The following is a 21,255-nucleotide window of genomic DNA, read 5'->3' on the forward strand; positions in this document are numbered from 1 at the left end:
CTAAATTGGGAAAATTGCCAAGAAAATCCAAATGCTTTTCATATAAAATTGTTGATTTCTAGGAGATTTTTTTCAGAACTAAGTTGCACAGGGATATGTCAGAGGCAAACACAATCCTGTATGATTTATTTTATCGTGTTGAGCAAGGAAGACTAAGTACAGAAGATTGTGCTTCATAGTTAACCTCTAAACCTATTGATCTGAAGTACCTTAAGTTTAGGAAAAATAATTGTCTCCTTGAGTAATAATTTACATTAAGCTTTGCAGTTATCCTTATAAAGAATAAGCTCATTAATATTTAAGTTACACATTAGGTGCATCTCTTACAAGGATGAGATAATATTCCACATCACTATCATTAATTACAACCAAATTAACATGAACTGAGAATAATCAATTGGTAATAAATCTTTTGTAGTGCAAGCCAAATCTTAGTGAAAGTAATAATGGAAGTTTTCATGTAAAGTAACTTGATATTTTTTCAGCATTAGACGTACAGTAAGAAAGAGCACTTGCTCAGCAGATTGTGTGGAACATTACTGAAGTAGAAGTTGGTCCAGTGCCAAGACCTGCGACATGTGGTTTCTGTTCCTCAAATAATCTTGGAAATTATAATAGCCAGTTCAGGGAATTAACTGACATTTATTATGAAAAATATTTTTCTCTCACAACATTAGACACCTGATTCCAGTAGGCTTTGGCTTGCTTCTGTTTCACGTGATGCCCATATTTGTGCAGAATAGGTGGTTGAGGTACGAAAGTACCACTTCAGATCATCTTGTCCAGCTGCCTCTGCTCAAGCAGGGTCACCTAGAGCTTGCTGAGCAGGATCATGGCCAGAAGACTTTGCAGTATACTCATAAATTGAGATTCCACAACCTTCCTGGGCAACCTGTTCAAGTCATCTGTCGTACTCTCAGTAAGGTGTTCCTATCCCACTGTTTGGCCATTTATATGGTCAAAAATATTACTTTGATCTGCCTGCTGACAAAAGGTAGTGGGCACAAAGTGAAGCATGGGAGCTTTCCTCTGGAAGTAAGGAAATTGTGGGCTGCTTTTTGTTGTGGTCGTTGTTTTGTTGTTGATTTTTTTATTTTTTAATTTTATTTTATTGTGGTGATGACTAAGCACTGGCTGGAGAAGCTGTGGAATCCATGAAGATACCACTGAAATGTGGTCTGGACATGATCCTGGGCAACCTGCTCGAGTTGGCTCTGCTTGAGGGGGTGGATGACATCTTCCTGAGGTCCCTGTTAAATCCAACCAGTTTGTAACGCTTTGAAATACATATCCAAAGGAACCAAAAGTATATTATGCTTTCCAAATTTAGGGAAAACTCAAGTTCAATGTTCTATATGAAAGAAAAATACCAGTATGCATGTTTGTACCTTAGGAAGGATGGCATCCAAATCCAATGTTCCCTACCTGTTGTTAATGGCCCCACAGTGCATTACTGCTTATATTAAGGTTTGTACATTTTAAAACTGATGCAACCTGTTTTTAAGTAGGGATTGGATGACGCTAGATCATCCCATACCACATATTATCCCTTATCCTATATTGCTTTCATTTATGGTTTTGTTATGTATTAGTAACCATTTGTGTATTTTAAATAAGCATAAATTTGAGCAGACATGTAATGTCTCTAAATTCACAGAACTGCAGTATTTTCATTTACTTAATACCTTTTGATCTAAGGTTAAAGTGTACAATTGCATAGAGAACTATGAGGTTAGCTGCAAGCTCATAATATCTAGCTGTACATTCTTGAGAAAAATTGTATTGCGAGCAGGATAGCAGCTGAATCTTTTTTCAATAGAATGTAAGTATTATAAGCTGCCACATGAAAACCAGTTTTTTTGCAGAGACCTAACTGGACAGTGTGAAGAACTCTGCTGTTGCTTGTTTATTTCTTTTTCATATGAAAACATAATTCCTGCAGGGAAATCTATTTCAGCCACAAAACTAAGGCCTGTTAACAGCTCTTCTTTCTGCCCAAATATTCCCCTATGAATTGCTGATGGTTAGGGGAGCTCACAGTGACAGCCGACAGCAGCTTTGTGCTGAGATGACAAGAATCTGTGTCTGTACTAACTGCAGCTGGCACCATTAACTACCTATCCACAGACTAAAATAAAAACAATTATCACTGCATGCGTTATAATGATGAAATACACTCTGTTTCCATGGTAACATGAGTGACAATTTATAGTATGACCTTAAGAAAGTAGAATGTGACCATTTCTTTTTTTTATTTTTTTTGTAGTTTTACAGGGGGCAGCAATTCACAGAAAATACTGTTTGGGAGTGCACATAAATGACAAAAATAAAGGTAAGTTGTGCTTTACAAGTAACAAAAAGATGTGCAACATGCTTTCAAGTAGGAGCATTGTTCTTTTGCTCTAGTCTTGTTACACAGACACCTAATGTAGTGCTGTTTTCTGGTTATTAATCTTTTAAGTGGAAGCTTAAAAAAACAAAAAGGAAACTGAGTCAGGGCTTAAGTCAAATTTTTAAAAAACAAATCTAAGTTATAGCACCATATGAAATGGTGCATACATTCTGAGCTTTTGCCTGCAGAAGCACGCTGAGACATTCTTAGAACCTTCCAGCACTTATGTTAATGAAACTGTCAAAGATTATTCAGTGGATATTTTTATTATACTGCAGGATTTTGGGAATATCCAAACTAACATTGATCTGGTTTGTTTGTTCATTAGCAGGAAAGCTATGGCAAAACGTTGAACAACCCCAATTGGATACGTCTTCGTGGATACTAATGAATACTGCAATATAGACTGATCAAGAGACTGTAGCTCCTGAGTTCTTTAGGCTGATTTAAGCATTCCCTTTGAGTGTTACTTCATTTCCAAATAACCTTCCTGTGCAAAAGATACAGCATGTTTAACTATGCAGTTATTTAGTAAGAGTAGTACCACAAGCATTAAATAATTCACAGATTTTCCCCTCTCTGCATAATTATCTCACCCCAAACCTCTTTATTCAATATGTGCTGCATAATGAATGTTCCTATGACCAACACTGAAGGTAGGATCATCTCTGCTACGAGTAAAGGATTACTGGAATCTCTCTTTGAGCTACTGAAGGCTTCAGGGCTGTGACAGTAATCCACTGCCTGTTGGCCTTTCCTTGCATGTGGCAGACATGATCAGATAAAGAAAGAGGAACTTAATTCTACTTCTGTGTTAAAATATCCTTTTCGGTCACATGATATTCTTTCTTGGAAATATAGTCATTAATGACTATCCTGAACTTACAGGATTTCTTTTTTTTAATGATTATCATTGATTATAGTTCCAGGAACATCTATAACCATGCCTTCTAGAAAAGTTTTGAATCTCCAGCTCATTTTCTAAAGGTATCTCACTGCTTTATAGGACAAAATAGGACATCAGACAGTCTAACATCTCTTTCTAAGTCCAAAATTGGATTGCTGGTTTAACTGCTTTTATTTTTAATACATGGGTGTTTTAAACTTTTTTTATATTATGCATACTAAACTTAGGCATTTTCCTGTATCTGCAGTTACAGTAATAAATAGGCATTCTACTTAAAAAAAAAAAAAAAAAAAAAAAATTGTTTTAGGAAAAAAGTATTTTGTTCCAGTCTGAAATATACAAGTATATCATCTCCATTTCTAAGAGGATTCAGCTGAGCTTATCAGAAGAGATAAGTGAGAGTTAAAATGCTAAGAACTTCTAGCATTTAGGTTTGTGTTGCATATATAATTATATCAAAATCAATGTTGTACATTATGAGCCAGATCATACAGCATATGTGAATTAGGAGATTATGTTACTGTCACCAGAGCAAGAAGGAAAACTGCTTAGACAGGACAAGAAGAATGGAGAAGAGTGTTTTTATTCATTTGAGAAGAGCAATAGTTTGAATCCACTTACAGCTCTTTTTCTGAAGCATAAATGGAATAAAGAACTCTCTTTAAGGCTCAAAACAACATTTTAGTTTGTAACTTGGTGAGATCTGTTGGGCAGAAAAATGGAGAAATCTGTTTACACTGCCTGTACATTCTTCATTCTGATTTTGATTCTTGTGTGTATGTCCTTTACACCCATGAAAATTCTTCTCTAGATAGAAGTAGCATGAAAGATTACCAAGGTAGTTTGTGCAGAATGGAGAAAAACAGAAACAGCTGCAGCTTATGCTGTTTAAGAATTCCAGCTACAGGATTTTGTTTTGCCAGTTATTTAGATATTTCGCTTTAGCATGTTTGTTTGTCAAAAGTGTGTAGAAATGTTCATTTGTACTTTTCTGGTGTTTTTTTTTCCAGTTAAAAGCTAATATATCCAACGCAAATCAAGTATTGTTTCTCACTTACTTTGGTGTTTGAGTTCTTGAACTGGCTGCCTAATGCTAAAGGCATGAGGGACCTAAAAAAAAGAACATTGTGAAAAAGAGTTAAAGTTAAAATTGGTGTGAAGTATTGCAGCAATCTTCCAAATTCCAATTAAATTTAGAATTCAGCAAATCATAACGTGGCTAATAATGAGATCCTTAGAAGAATATAACATTAAATATGGGTAAGCTGCAAACACTCATGAGTACACTTTGCTTTTTAAGCCAAATATTTTCCTAGCATAAAACCCTGAAAGATCATGCTGTTAACCAGTAGAATCGATTCCCACACACAACCATGCGTCAATAAAATATTCTTGTAGAATCTTGTAGAGTTTTATTACTTCATATTTACAAGCATTGTGTAGTAATGAGTAGTATACTGAAGACGAGGATAAGTAATTTGTGTTTTATGAGGGGAAAATTAACAGCGAGGTACATCTGATTTTAGTTAGCATTACATACCAAGTTGTCTTTATATTTTAGTGTTTTTTATTTGTTGAGCATGTTTTCCCTCAGTCTCTAGGCTACGTAAAAGCAACATTCTAATAAAATGTATATTGTTATATTAATCACATTTTAAAGAATTAGATTCATACCAGGAAATACGATGTAATTTAAGTTAAAAATTCTACAACTGTGTTATTGCATCCATACAGAATTTTATTTACTTTTGCAGCTTTGAGACCTCTTAATCTGGCCAGAGACAGAGTACGAATGAATGCAGTTCACCAAAGAAACAATTAAGACTGAAAGTATTCATCAAGTTTGCACTTCTGGTAAGTGATGTAGCCTTTTAATTTGTCGATATACCTTTGGGCAAAAGTAAGCTCTAACAGGAAACATGGTCCAAGCAGATTCTTGTAAGATACTAAACAGATAATGAACCTACAAGAAATTTCTACCAAAATATCTATTAAAAGTCTATGTTCATATATTGTATATGTATTTTTATATAATAAGTATTAAATGCAACTATTTATGACTGGGAGAAAACTAGAATTTGGGTGTAGCCCCTCATATATGAAGCAGAGGCAGCAAAAAGTTGCTCTGAGTGACCTAAGTACTTAGAATTTCAAAGAAAAGGTAGAGTGTCTGTGAAGTGGTGGGACTGTGGATATGTGAGGAAGGAGGCTGGAGTGGGACAATACGCTTCTAAAAAGGCAGCAGTGAGTATGGGGAAGTAGAAGGAGGTCCTTATCAGAAAATAGTCCATCAAACATGTCTGTACTATGTGGAATCTTGTTTTATTTCTTTTCAACTATATCAGATATCTAATGAGGTAACAGATCAAATAATTCTTCCTTTATCACTACATCATCACAGCTACAGTATCATCAGAGATAGGTATTCCAGGGATTTTTTTCACATTGACAGATAAGTAAATATGTTATTTTGTTGTTGCTTCAAAAAGAAACGTGAAAAAAAAATATTTCTCCTCCTGGAAAGACCTTAAAGAGAATTTTTAGTAATGGAAAATTATAAAGGGAATCAGAGAACAGGATCCTTTTTCAAATTAGTTTTTTATTTGGAAAAGAAAATAAAAGAAACTGAATTGAGTCCATCACAGCTTATGTTATTCTGCTGGGTATGATGGCGTAGGACTAACACAGTATGTTTACCATCCTGCCCAAGGAATTCTGCTTAAGATCCTGAATTTTAAGACACCTTCAATTCCTGTTGGTATCCCTGTTTAACCTCTGCTTCTACAAAGGTTCATAAATAGTTCCATGCCAAAAGGCAGAACTATGCAAAGGGAGTATATAGTGACAGCCTTCACTGATGACTAAGTACAGTGAAAGTTCAGTACAGAAAGTGCAAAACTGTGGTTCCAGTTTCCCGAAGTGTAGAAAGGAAAGGCAATATGCAAGGTAGCTGTGCCAGCTTCTAAAATGTGCACGTAAGAGTGGAGATTTACAGCCTCCTTTGAGTCCCAATAGCTATTGGATGTCATGGCTTTCAGTATAACTGGAAGTTTACATTATGGGGTTTTAAATGTATGAATTTTAAATGAGGTCTACAGTGGCTTTGATCTGGCAGGACTTTAATTGAATTCCATTTCTAAATCTCTCTGATACCTTTATGTATCCTGTCCTGCCTTCTATTCTTTAAATTATACAGAGGGAAGGGTTTTTAAACCCTTTAAGAGAGGGAAGGGTTTTTAAATGTAAGTAATGAGAGTGCCAAAGACTAATCTGACTAATGATTTGATCTTCATCCTTGCTCCATTGTTTCAGAAACATCTTTTAATGTATTAACTTGGAAAAAAAAAAAACAAAACAAGCAAAGTGTTGCTGCACTACTTGCATGTGCATTTGAATGTTGAATGCAAGACATGTCCTTGTGGCATATGCTATTCAGTCAAGCCTGGCATAGTGGACATATGTCTAAGTAAACTCTCCATCTGGTATTAAATATTTAAATATATTCAACTGCATTTAGTTGAGGTTACGGTGATACTGGACTTTTTTGGCACTTAGAGATCTCTTTCTTCCTGAACAAGTGGCTCTCTTTTATTAAAACTTTTTAAAAGAGAGTTACTAGAAAATGTTTGCTATGCAGAATGAAAATCCCACTGTTGTCAGTAAATTCAATTTGTAATCAAATAATATCCAATCTGACTGACTTTCTCTGGTGATAAAATCTTGTTGGACTTCCAGTTTTGAGGGTGCTGGTTTGTAAGTTTACAACATCTCAGCATTTCATGTTTCCCTCTTCTGCCATTGCATGCTGTTCTAAACTAAGGGAACTTACTGACATTTGTTTTGAAGAAGAAAAAAAGATTCTGGAAGTTTGCTCATTGCAGTCTTGAGTGTTCTACCTTTGATTTCTAGTTTGTTGGTAGGCCAGTTTTCAGCATGTGAATATCCGTGGTGTCCAGCAGAGTGCCTTGCATAGTTATTTTAATCTCTCATTCTTGGTGGTAAACAACAATGATTCGCAGAACTGAACTGCTTGCTTGTCATACTGCAAAAAGTCTGGATAATGAAGCTTTCCAAAAATTCTACCAACTTCTCTAATGTTGCCATAGTGATATAATTCAGCAAATTCCAGAGTGAAAGCTTTTAAGTTATAATGAATAACCTAAATAGGAAAATAACACTTGAAAGTTCTAGACCTACGTGTTCTTCTTTTCTAGACATCCATAATAATGTATTTTAACTTGAATTTATTTTAGGAAAAGGAATGAGAACAAGTAATTCTTTAGTGAAAAAAATGTAATGTGTTTTATATATGTACTGTGCAATGAGAGCAGAAATAGAGAACACAATTTGTAAAGTTAAATTGAAACACACTAAAAGCAAATACTTAATAATTCTATAGTTTCATGAACTATACTCAAGTGGTAGTTGTTGTCTGCTCTAGCTTACTTCCTCTGAAGAGTAAGATAAATTCAGATATGATAGAGAAGAAATTAGAACTGCAGTGTTCAGCGTAGGATAGTAAGAAGCTTCAGCATAGTAAGAAGCTTGAACTGATGCTGTGTGTTTGAAAAGCTTTGATCTGGACAAAATCTCCAGGACAGCAGCACTGCTGGAATGTGATTAGCAAAATACTTCTCAGAAACTCATTTTCTCCATAGTCCTGTACTATCCAAATGCCAGTTGTTCATTTGTTCATGCAGGTACCTGTTAAAAATATTTTCATCCCAGTCTTGTTTTTTGGTTCCGTAACATTTTGCAAGCGGGGTTTATTTGAGTTTGTTTTGCAAACAAAGGAAAAGGCTTCAGGTGTGTCAGAGAATCATAGAATCCCCACAGCTGGAAAAGTCCTGCAAGATCATCCATTCCAATCTTCCACCTGCCATCAATATTTCCCCACTAAATGATGTCCCTCAGTACAGCATCTAAATGGTTCTTCAGCACCTCCAGGGTCAGTGATTCAAACCACCTCCCTGGGCAGCCCCTTTCAGTGCCTGACTCTTTTGGAGAAGAAATTTTTCCTAACAGCCAAGCTGAATCTCCTCTCATGCAATGTGAGGCCATAATGTCTGTTTGGGGTATCTAGAGTTCACTCAATGAAAAGTGTTCTACCAGTGAGGACAGATTTCTTATCCAGTCAGGTACAGTGCCTCCTGGAATGGCCTGCCAAGGGAGGTGGTGGGGTCACCGTCCCTGGCAGTGTTCAAGAGGCATCTGGATGAGGAGCTACGAGATATGGTTTAGTTTGTGGTAGCAATGGTAATGAGAAGATGGTTGGACTAGATGATCTTACAGGTCATTTCCAACTTGTGATTCTGTGATTCTATGATTCTTTTATTTCCTCATTAATTACTTTTGCACTGTGATCAATGCTCCAGCTTCTGCTTTATATACTTTGAATGTTAAAGAGAAATGCACCCTTTACAGAAAAAGAAAGACAGAAATCAGTATTGTCAGGATAAATCTACCAGCTCTTTGGCTACCTAGAATTTAGTTAAGGATGCAAGGGTAATGATAGCACCTAATTTGCATCCTAAAGATTCTGCTTTTATGTTGCCAAGTCTGTAGAGCTTTTGTTGCTACAAGTACAGTGGTAGTGCAGTACTGTGATTGCAATACTGTTGCAATAAGAGATCAGGTGACAGTACTGTTTTTTTTGTTTTATCTTGTTTTTGTTTTGCAACTATGTTTTAAAGGAAAAAGTATTGTATTAGTTATGCTCCTTGATGCAGTATGGAGAATAATTTACAATAGTCTAATTCATATTTAGACCCTGACATTAAACAGTGATATTTTAAAATGCATAAACTGATTCAAACTTGCTGGTTGATCAGCACTTCAGGAAACCTAGCTACATAATTTTCTGTCCTAAATGGAAACTTCTGACTTCTTTGAGAAATCTCATCATATAATTGTATATTTAATTGCTAACGGAGGCTGAAAATCTGGGTTTGAAATGGTAAAGTAGGTAATAAACAGATTCACTAGTGTTTGAAAGAGTTTTTTTGGCTGGTCATAATTAGTTTCCTGATCTTTTTAAACTGTTTAAAGTTTGCATATATTTTTGTACCATACAATTGATACTGTAGTAGCCTTAGAATAGTTAGCAGAAGTTATGCTCAGAGTCTAGAGTGCTCTCCTTGCAGTACAGATTATGCCACTAATCCAGGTCTACGGTATTATCTCTGAATCTTTGCATCTGTGGATTTCATTGCTACTGTCACAGTGCTGCACATTTAACATGTTCAGTAACTAGAGTAAAACAAGTAAAATGAAGATTTCCCAAACTGATCGATCATTGTCAGTTTATGTAAGCATGTGTGTCTGGGCACTAAGAATAGAGACAGAACTCCCTTGTATTTATCGTTTGTATTTTATTTCTTATAATCAATCTTACGGCATAAAGCTACAAATGAAAAATAATTTCTACGTAAAATATGGTAAAAGCACCATAATACTGTGGCAGCCCCACAGTGAATGTTGCCATTTCATTACTAACTTTCCAAGCACCAAATACTCATGAAGATGCTGACCAGTCTTCAAACTTCCATTTTGGCTTTCATGTTACAGGAAAAAAAGCATATACTGATCTTTCTGAACAAGGGCATAATTGTGTTGGAAACTGAATCCCATTGATGGGCAGTACAGTGCAGCATCTTTCTCTAAAAATAGCAGAACTCGAGCGATTTACACTGGTTGTAGCCACAGAATTATGACAGGAGTGTAAGGTTATCTTTAGATGATGTTATCCCAGATTCTACTTTGTAATTTCAGAGTCTCATTATGTTTTAATAAGGGTTGTTTTGTTTTAAATACATAGGAAACTTTCTTTTACCAAAATGACAACATGAATCAGCATGTGTGTATGGAGGGTGAAAAAACCCTGTATTTTCAGACTGCCACAAAGTTGTTTGCAATGCAAAACCACCTGTAATTTCAACATCAAATACAAGCCTGATTATTGTGTTTGAGGGAAAGTTATTTTTGACTGTTTGTCCTCCTTGAGTGATACAGTAAGATGTGATACCAAAATAGATGTGGTTAGTATGTTAGTTAGCCTAACTGTACTTTGAACACCATGGGCTTTTTTGCCTGTGTTAGTGGATAAAAATATGTTGTACTGCTAGAGTATTATTCTAGACTGAGCAACTATGCAGAAAGAAGAAAATCTAAGTTAAGAAAATGAGCACAGCTTTAACTGTTTAACCACAGTTATTTTTGTAACGCATATGGAGCTTGGTGTTAAAGTACATGTCAGAAACAAAGATAGGAAAGGATAAAATGTTGAATTGAAATACTGTGAGATTTATTATGCCATGGCTATCTAGCCTTACCCTGTAGAAGATTAAGCAATCTAAAGAAAAAATGGCTGATATGGCAGTAACAGATAAATTCAGAGTTAGTTCAGAGGTGAGATTAAAATATGAAGAAGTGAAAGCATATAAAGGCATTTGAAGGCAGCCATGGCAACCATATTACTTCTCTGTCTTGCAATTACAGTGTTATTTAAAACATTGTAGGTTTTGGTCTCAGTTTAGCTGAAATTGAGTTCTAAACATTTATTTATTTTCTACTGAAAAAAAAAAAAAAAAAAAAAAACCAACATTTTGTAGTATGTCCCAACACTCATTTCCTTGCTTTTATATAAGGTGTCTGTAGGGATTACTTTCCACTGATTGACCAAATTGTTTCCCTACAAGATCTTCCATTTGGAAAGGAGGGTAGATTTTAAAAGAAGGATGTAGTCAGTTCTTACTCAGGGAGTGTCCTGCACAGGATTTATGCATCAGACGTAAAGATGCCAGATTCTTGCTCTAATGATTCCAAGCTGTTACAGAGCATGTAAATACATGAAATACAGATCTAATTTAAATTTTTTTAGGTTTGTTTTTTTTCCAAGCTTGTATCACAAATACAATACCTAGGTGAATCCTAGGTATTTATTTACAGATCTAAAAATATATTTACTAGGGACCTATATTGGTAGCCTAGAAAACTCCAAACCCTGAGCAATAAAGCATTCACAATAAGAACCACTGTGATTTGAAAATGTTACAACATGTTACAATTAAAAATTATGCTTGCACTACACAGCCACAGCATCTGGAATACAATTGCACAAATAAATTTGCATTTTGGGGGCTGAAATCTCAGCTCCTTCATGAAGAAAGAAAGTGAAAAAGAGAAAAGACCAGTAAGTTAAGGAGGTACCAACACTTAATTACTGGCTAGGAGGAATCACTGTGTGTCTATTATGATACATCTGGTGCATTTAATTGATGTACAAATTATTTCTGGTGTGCTTTCTATTCTCTAAAGTGAAAAAACTTACTTAGATTGCTGAAATTTATGTGTTTACAATGTATATGATATTATACTTGACTTGCAGGCTTTAGCTATAGTGAGTTTATGAGTATTTGTATTATATGAACTAACTGAAGCATCACTTGAAAATAATGCATGCTTAGCTTTTGAGCTTTTCTGATTTATTTTTTTCTGTAAGTAATCTTTATATATTTATGAAAAAAATAAATCTAGAGATTGCAGCTCAACTTATGGGCTTAATAAATTTCAATATGAAAAAGTCAGTGTTGTGATCAATTTTGAGTTCCAAATTATGTTCAGTACTATAAATTGTAAGTTAAAATAATGTTTTGCATAGGTGTGCATCAGCTAATGTAATAGATATTAAATATACCTTAGAATCATTTGAGTTGAACTAAACATCATCTAGTCCAACTCCCCTGCAGTGACAAGGACACCCACAGCTCCATCATTGCTCAGAGCCCCATTCCCTGACCTTGGGTGTCTGAAGGGATGGGGCACAACCACCTCTCTGGGCAATGTGTTCCAGTTCCTCAGCACACTTCTTATTAAAAAAAAAACAAAACTTCTGCATTATATCCAGCATAAGTCTCCCCTCATTTAGTTTGAAACCATTTCCCATTGCCCTATCACAGCAGACCCTGTTAAGGAGTCTGTCCTCTTCTTTCTTACATTCCCTTTAGATAATGAAAGGCTGCTCGCAGGTCTCCTGGAGCCTTCTCTTCTCCAAGCTGAACAGAGCCAGCTCTCTCAGCCTGTCCTCGAAGGGGAGGTGTTCCAAACCAGATTGAATTCATTTAGTGGCAAGCTGAAGAGAAACATCTACCTATGAATATTTTATGACATTCATTCTCCAAGGATGTTTTTCAGAGATTGACCTATTGGATTTTCTACTATTATATTTCCTCTGTACCATTCAGCCACACATGAAAAACAGAAGTATCTTTTAAAAAGAAGAGAAGGAACAAGCACAGAAGTGTAGTTCTGTTGACTTAAGCTTTTTAAATGACTGCTCTGATGTAGTGTAGTTTGCTTACACTTCATTACACATTCTGTGGTGTGGAATGCCATCTAGTGTTAAATCTCCCAAAGGCAACAAAACTCTGCAAAGTTATGAAACCACCTTTATCAACATGACAATTGTACAGTTAGTGGATTTTCTGATATGTTAAGTGCTCAGGAATTGCGTGTGTTTACAGGGGAATGAGAAGATGATGGTATTTATTTCTATTTCTGCTGAGTGTGTGATGCCTCCTGTTTTGTTACGTTGGCCCACAGAGTCAGAGGTGGATATTGGTTTGGCAGTAGGGGTTGAACATTCCACCAGTATTTCCTTACACGTTGCCGTGTGACAGGTGGCAGCAGAGGGGCAGTCTGACATGGAATTGTGTGGAATTGAATTCCTCCATGTGGAAAAAATGGCACCCATAAGCACGCATCGATGCTTGCTGAACACTAAGAAGACCAGCCAGAGGATGTGAGCACGCTGAGGTGGTGGCGTGGTGCATTTCAGCAGTGGTGACTGTGGGTCACCTCCGGTGGTGCAGATTTTTACAAGCACAGCATGCAGGGTATTGTTTATTGCTGGCAAAAACACACAGCTAACAGTGTTCAGTATGTTGATAAATAGTGTTTTGTAGCTGGGAATTTCTCTATCGAATAGTGCTGAATTTCACACTTGCTCAAAGTGGAAGACTATGCTTTACTTGTAAAGCCCAGGTAGGGGCTGAGAGCTGATCACTTCATTGGAGTGTCCATAAGTCATAGAAAAGTAATTTTGCTGGGACAATTTTGCAGCAGCTATTATTTGCTGCATAGCCAAAAAAAAGAATCATAAATGCTGGTGGCTGTTGCTCTGCCAAACTGGTGCAATTCACCTGTTCAGTGGACAGTCCTACAGACATGCTGTTATACTCATGGCTCTTAAATACTTATTATGTAAGCATATTAATTTAGTTCTCTCTCATTTAGGTTTGCTGAGATTTAAAACTGTTACCTTACAGAATTAGTTTTTATGAGATTTATAACTGGAAGAATAGCAAAAGTGTGAAAGAGCAAATTGTTATGTTCTGCCTGTAGAATTGTTATGTTTTGCCAGTTAGAAAAATGTCTGCAGAATTCTAATTTCACAATACTTATTAGTAATGGTGGTGTAAGTATTATGTGTAGCAGAAGGAGCTCAGCTTGATTGTTCAGCTCGCAGATGGAAGTTTAGCTATTGGCAGTTTAGAAATTCTATATTTGACTTAAAAATTCCTGAGGATGCTGATGCAGAGAATAATTGTGGAACAAGAAAAAATTAGAAAACTGGAAATGTTACCTTCCATTTCAGTTGAAGTGTTCTTGATGCTGCCAATGTCTGACTAATAGTTTGAAATGTCAGATAAACTACAATATGGCTTCCAGACTTAAGGATGAGATCCTATTTGTGCAAGTTATTAGTTTATAGGCTTCAAAAAGTATTCAAAAGAAAAAGCAGACATGAAATATCTACAAAAATCTAGAATAAAATCTTAATGGAGATATGAAAGGAAGGAATTAAGGAAAGAAGTTTCTGGAATACTGCTACATTAGCACTGTCCTCTGGCTACTCTTAACCTCCTGGCTGCCTGTGCATCTTGGAGTTTCAAAGCTGCTGAAATACTGTGCTGGGATGTAAGGGTTATATTGTATCAGTTTATGTACATCAGTTACATAAGGCATCCTGCTGCTGTACATGGCAGGAAAAAATGAACAGTGGAAATTGCTTCTTAAGTATTTTTGAAAGAGCAGATGAGAATGTACCTCATTTTGCTGAAGTTCACTGACTATATGGGTCAAAAAGCAGTGACGATATCTATTTAGAAAAAATGGTAGTGTTGGAGACAGCTTTGTAACTTGTTACTAAGAATGCTGATGCCACATCTACCATCAGTCCGTTACAAGGGTGTGGGACAATATCCAGGGCACATCTTGCCATTCATTTTCACTTGACACACCAGTTAAGCTAAGAGAACTATCTTATGAGTGATACAAACCTATCCCCAACCAACCTTGCATGAAATTATCATCTTAATATCTAGTTTCCCTTTCTCTGTAGTGGCCTCAGATTATTTCCATATGATACTACTGGTATCTGCTGTTAATGATGAATTGCTGATTCAAGTGATTTGGTTTCCTATACAGTGGCATCCTTTCTGCCAGGCATGCTGTAGTAAGGATCTGAAAATAAAGCAGGGAGAGTAGAACTGACTTTGAGGGCAGGCAGATTTCTTTTCATGAGGGAACAGACTGTCTGTTGGCTTTTGAGGAGATAGGAAGAAGAAATCTGTATTCATTTTGTTGAATGAAAATACTGATCTTACTGAGGTTCTGCACACGTGAAGGCCTCCCTGTTGGAGGAGCTGTGCACAGGCATTGTGTGTTTTGTTAGGAGATAGCTCTGAGGAAAGGAAGGCTGCAAAATGTACAAAGGAGAACTGAAAAGTCATGAAAGAAATTTACACAAAGAGAAAGAGGAGAAAGAGAGGCATTCAATGGAAAGAAGTATTAGCATTTAAAATGCATTTATGTGGAAACAAAGCAAAAAGGGAAGGACTTGATAATAAGATAGGAAATTACAAATGAAAAGTAAACAATTAAGATGAGGGAAAAAAATTCTTACACCCTTGGAAGACTGTAGTCATAAGCAAGTAATGCTTTGTAGGGTCCTTTTTAAATGCGTAAAGCAAAGTGATCACTGCAAGAATCTTCTATATCAGTTAGCCTTAAGCTTTGGTGTGTTTGCTTTCCACTCTAATGTGTACAGAAAGGATCAAAAACTGTGCTTTTGTCATGTCATTGCTTAGTGATCTACTTCTGTTGAGAACCTGTTCCCATAGCAACATTGCTATTGTATTACAGGCTATGTATGTAAGTATAGCAAGTTGAAATTACATTTGTGTGTACGTACTTTGTCTGATTAAACATACACACACATTATGCTAGTATTTTGATGGTGTCCTGCGTCCTGTTTAGGAGCCCAGGATATGTGGCTGATATCCTTTCTTACCCTGAATTAAATATGAGGGCTGCTCCAGAAGTAATGCCTTCTATTTTATTATGTTGGCCCACAGTGTCAGAGGCAGATGGTGGTGGTATGGCAGTAAAGGATGAACGTTCCCACCAGTATTCCATTACATTTTGTTGCTGTGTGACAGATGGCAGCAGAGGGGCAGTCTGACAGAATGGCAACTGACACGGAAGCCTGTAGGAAGCAAAGGTGTGGAAATGAATTCTTCCACGCAGGACAAAAAATGCACCCATTGACATTCATTGACAGTTGCTGAATGTTTGTGGAGATCAAATAGTGGATGTGAGCACACTGACATGGTGGGTGGTGTGTTTCAGCAGTGGTGACAGCAGCAGTAGGTCACCTCCACTGGAGTAGATTTTAATGAGTGCAGCATGCTGGCTCTTGTTGATCACTGACAAAAATGCATAGCTAGTGGTGGTGACTGTTGAGAAATAGAATTTTACAGCTGAGAATCTGATCTATCAAATAATGTTATTGTGTTCTTTGTATCCATTGTAGTTTCTACGGAAATAAATAGAAGGCATTGCTTTGGAAGCAACCTATGTACTATCACTTCAGGAAGAAATATATTTAAGTAATACCACCAACCCTAAAGTTGGAAGATATACAAGTATAGGTCAAATTCATAATTAGCTATATATTTTAAGAGGTTTCAAAACCATTTTTTGAAAAGCTCTGTGGACGTAGATAATGTATTGCAAATCTGGAATTCTGTCTACTTTAAAGATTAGCATCCTACTTATATAGGTAAAGCTACATCTGAGCAACTGTTGTGCTAACCTGATTTCAGCTTTGTACAGTTGTACACACTGGATTGATTGCCTTAATGGAGAACTAAGCTGTTCAGTGATAGTGCCTTGTGAACATTGTAATTGTGTTTATTTTTAAATAATCTGTCATGGCTCTCTCCATGGTCAGTGTAAAGACCATTGTCATTTTACCTACTTGAAAAGGTTATACTAGGTATTTCAAAAGGTAAGTATAGTGAATGACTGGGTTTTGAAACTAGAATTCTAATGAGAGATTCTGGTGGAAATGCAAGGTGTGTTTAACAATTCCTGGCCCGAATTCTAGGATGCAAAATCAGCAAACAAGGAATTAACGTAGTATAACACAGTATACTGACAGGGAAAAAACTCAATTTTATACCAACTCTCTTCCTTCAGACATTGGTGGGAAACATGGTATGCTACAGCTATCTCATGCTTGAATTACTTGAATACAGCACAGCTGTAGCTCCACATCTTTTCCAGCTCTTTCAAAAAGCTGAGTGTTTTCATGCAAGTGTAGCAGCTCCCAGAAACTATTAACTCTCAATTTTACCCTCCAAAACAGGCAGTCGTTTTTCAGTAGCTGCAGTGAGTGGAGAAACAAACAAACAAAAAAACAAAAACCCACCACATTGTTTTCTCTCAGGTGAGTATTGTGAAGTAATTAACTAATCTTTAATGGGGCTTTGCAATTTCCTGCCTTTTAGTTGATCTTATATAACAGTTTTGGATGCTTTCAGTGTTCTGTACTTCACACAGTACTTTGAAATACCCATTGTATTAGCCTTTTAGAAGGACAAGGTAAAATTGTAAAATCACAGTATATCTCAGTTTATTAAGGCTTAAAGCTTTCTGCACCTAGCCAGTGCAGTGTTATGATTGATAGCAGTCATGCTAATGCATATTTAGCAGGTTAAGTGGCTTTCTGACTAGTATTCCTGTACTCATTTCCCCCTCATCAGTATCAATTAAGGAACTGCATGTGTCACAAGGTAGGAGACTTGTTCTTTGCTTCAAGCTTCAGATGGTATGGTAATATTCTTTCAGTATGTATGAGGCAATAGTGATAGATTGTTTTTTTGTATATCTACTGGAGAGAGGACAGGACTTTTGTGTACTTCTGTAGTAATTAGGAATTACTTTGGTATAAAGCTTTTTATTTATAGCTAAATGTGAGACTCTTAAAACAACTGGAATCTATTGAGATAGACCAAACAACGTTAGTAGCTGCTAAGAACAGTTCAGATATGTGATCTATGCTCAGTGCCAGGGGAGTCCAGGAGATGTGTGTTTCCTGTCACTTGCCTAGCCCTGCTTTTCTATTGTTCTGAAGTGTTGTTTTAGACTGTATCCCACCACCATATTTTAGTGCTGGGCACAGTAGTTGTGGTGCTCAATGGTGCTGATGCAGTGTTTCTCAGTAATAAGTACTTTGAATTAGTTAATATCCCTAACTTTTTCATGAATTTCTTTTTTTCCTGTAAAGGATTTTTGTTTTACTAAAGAGCATTATGTGGTGGTGTTTTGTTGCTGTTTTTTCTTTTTATTTTTTAAACTGTGTGTATACATTCTTTTTTTTAGCCATTGACCAAGAAAGAGTCTGAGACAAAACAGCCCAGAAATAATGAGTGAAAGAAGAACGTGGAGTGCTGCAAAATGTTTTCAAGGTAACTTAACAACATTTTTTAAAAAATGAGTTTAGTATGAGACTCCTATAAATACTCAGCTCCAAGTTGGATTACTGTGAATTTGCTTTTAGTGTGATAAATCCAACAGATTTTCAGTTATGATTACAGTTCCTACTGTAGTTGGGCTGCAAATTAAAACATTTGAAGAACTAGTATTCTAAATAGCAGCTTAAATTTAAAGTTTTTATTGTACTCCTGTCTAATGCCTTATTTAAAAGGAAAGAAGATGGCTGGCAGGCTTTATTGAAAAGGAACCAGAAAACAGATGTGAGAAACTACTCTCATCTCACTAGAACCTTTTCACTTCATATTGCCCGAGCAGCCAGTGCTCAGGTGACTCTGCAATCCACCTGATATGAATAAACGTTGTAAAATATTTTAAGGCATTGCGAGTCCAAGCACATCATAAGCCTTATAATAACAATTAAAACACATAATGAGCAAGTAGTGCTACTTAATATGAAATGAAAAGTGCCTGCTGTGACTTACTGGGTTATCTGTTGTTTGCCATTCTCTGTGGGATATCTCAGTGTGTGTCTCAAATATGTACTAGTAATGGCTTAATCAGATTCATAGAATTCAGCAAGTGCTGTAAGAAATTTTTTTAAATCTACAATTGAAGTTTGAACACAGAAGTAAGTATTAAACTATATTTAAAGGAAGGATCTTTGTTTTAGGATGGTTTAGTTCAAAGCAAACCACTCTGACTGCTCATGTTTGAAGAAGGATCACAAAGCAGCATAATTTTGACTCTTAATATTATTGCAAACTAGAAAAGTTATGGGATCAATTTAAAGAAATCTATAACTGTGTGAAGCAAAACCATCTCTTATTGCATAAATCATTAGAAATTACTTGGGATTTTGAATAATTTGCTCTACAAACAGATTATGCTACAGAATAAGCATGTATGTGCAAGTTGATTCTAGCAATTTAAGATGTAGTTATGTGACTGAGGTAATATTTCCATAGAAATCTCTGTATTTGTCCTCCAGCAAAGGAACGAGCCAACTTTAGAAGGAAAAAAAAAGTACAATCAAAAAGCATGAATGATGCAGTATTGAGTATACGTTATGCTTACGCTTAAGCAAGATTCAATCCTCAGTTTCTGAAACATTAACATTTTAATCTGCATACATTTTTGAATATAGCAATGCTTGATTTATTGAAAATGTGCAAAGGTTCAAAACTACGGCATACTGCAGTGGAAACCAAGATTAGTAATGTGTGATGAATTCCTCTAAAGTGTGCCACATTAGCTGAGAGCTTTTTGCATTGCAATTCTTTATTTTAATCAAATAATAAATAAGTTATTGCATATGTAGCAATAATAACTTAGTAATAACAGACTCAAAGCTGCATAATAGTATTTCTCATGCCAACTTCCTATGTAAAATTGCATAAAACACAACTCTGCACATCTCTCCTTATTTGTCCATCTGTATATGATATGCTACCTTATGGCTTATCTTATGGCTGACTTGACTGTAGGTCAAAATTGAATAAATCTTTGCTTTTCCTGAAATAAAGGGAGCAGGTTCTGTATTGACCCCAAGGGGAACAGTATGATGTACAGCATTTATGTGCAATTGTATAAATGCTAATTAGGTGCCCAGGTCAGATTATTTTCATTTACAATTTCTCGTAGAAAAAACTTGTAGCCAGGGTCATCCTCTTACATGCCTGGCCACATTACATACCTGAAAACATTGCTTTAGTAAAGAGCAGAGCAGGTTGCACAGAGCCAGATCAGATAGCTTACCTCGAGGTATGTACCTTGCATTGTGTAACCATATTACCTTCCTAAAAGAAAATAGATGAAAATCCTATTGAATTCTGGAGCTTTGTATTAAGAGAGTTAGAAGATTATTTCTGCCTATAAGGTGCCTGCATCAAATCAGCCCAGATCTGACAAGCACACGTTGCTATGGCAATGGAGACTATTGGATGTTAAAACCCTGCTTCAGCTTTCTGACAAATATGAGCTCTAAGAACTGTGATATGCATTTTCATTTTTTAAGGCATGTGTCTGCTATACTTTCCCCTTAAACAGTTGATAGCAAAGAAACATTTTTCTTACAATACTTTTGGGGGTTGCAGATTAACTTTAGTCTAGCTTCAAACTACCACAGAATATGTTTATGAATAAAATTAATGAAAAAAAAAAGCACTGTAGTTCACAGGTGTATTGATGTTCCTGTTAAGCTTCCCCTGTTTAAGTACTCTTATGATCAGAATCCTTTGTATAACTAGTATTAAAAGGAAGCAAAGTTGGCTTTACAGTAATAATTTTAAGGTGGTTTTCTTTTTGTGTTTTCTAAAAACCCACATTTGTAACCTTTTTAACTATGTGCATTGTTTAAACATGCAGCAAAATGAAAGCTAGTTAAAGTCAGCTTGTCTTTTAGCTTTTGCATTTCATGATAGGTAATTCTCTGCTAAATCAGAAAATGAGTATTCATAGCAACAAAAACAGAAAAATAAAGTTACCTTCATGTAAATTAAATGTATGTGAGGTTTTTTTCTTCTTGCCAATCTTGCAGGACATACCTAAAAAGGCAGGAAATTTTGGACAGTAGTTCTCAAGAGTATAATTCCCCTTAAACATCATAGAGGAAATGCTCATAGATAAAAAATATCTGCTTCTAGAACTGCTCTGCATCCCTCAGTGAGAGGGTGCACCTCAAAAGGTCCGAGAGCATATGTTAGGTTTTTCAGTTCTTACCAGAGGTACATTTGTACATCGTTATTTATTTAGCTTTAACATTACTGCATGTCATAAACCTTTGACAGCTGAGCTAGAGATGAGTTTTCCGCATGTTTTCTCAGGAATTGCTTTGTGACCTTTGTACTTCATGGTTTACATGATGTTAGTTACCATGAGCTTGCTGTCAGACCTAATCTAGAACAACTAAAGCTGCAAACAGAAGGGCATCTTGGTTCAAAGATGCTATTATTTATTAAAAACAAACAAACAAAGCTATGCTTAAATATGTAAAAGTTAATGGCAATTTGTACAGGTTTTACACTGATTAGTATAAAGTATACGGCATAGTGTAATTCCGTTCTCTAACAAAAAAATTATATCTGGATTTACACCTAATATACACACTGATTTCAGA

The 21,255-nt window shown here is 35.9% G+C and overlaps 1 protein-coding gene across 16 annotated transcripts in view; it reads left to right on the forward strand.

The window, feature by feature from the left end:
• ESRP2 (epithelial splicing regulatory protein 2) overlaps window positions 1-21,255 on the forward strand; it is a 188,320-nt gene that overhangs the window by 37,330 nt on the left and 129,735 nt on the right. For 15 of the 16 annotated variants that reach the window (XM_090149871.1, XM_090149864.1, XM_090149869.1 and 12 more), the window contains exons 3-6: window positions 2,267-2,332; window positions 5,054-5,153; window positions 17,011-17,091; window positions 18,027-18,112. The gene's annotated coding sequence lies outside the window, so the exon portion shown is untranslated. The remainder of the gene's footprint in view (window positions 1-2,266; window positions 2,333-5,053; window positions 5,154-17,010; window positions 17,092-18,026; window positions 18,113-21,255) is intronic. The other variant, XM_090149866.1, reaches the window with a different exon arrangement.

The sequence above is a fragment of the Phasianus colchicus genome, chromosome 13, assembly GCF_987193195.1.
Source record: "Phasianus colchicus chromosome 13, bPhaCol1.hap1.1, whole genome shotgun sequence".
Lineage (NCBI taxonomy): Eukaryota > Metazoa > Chordata > Aves > Galliformes > Phasianidae > Phasianus > Phasianus colchicus.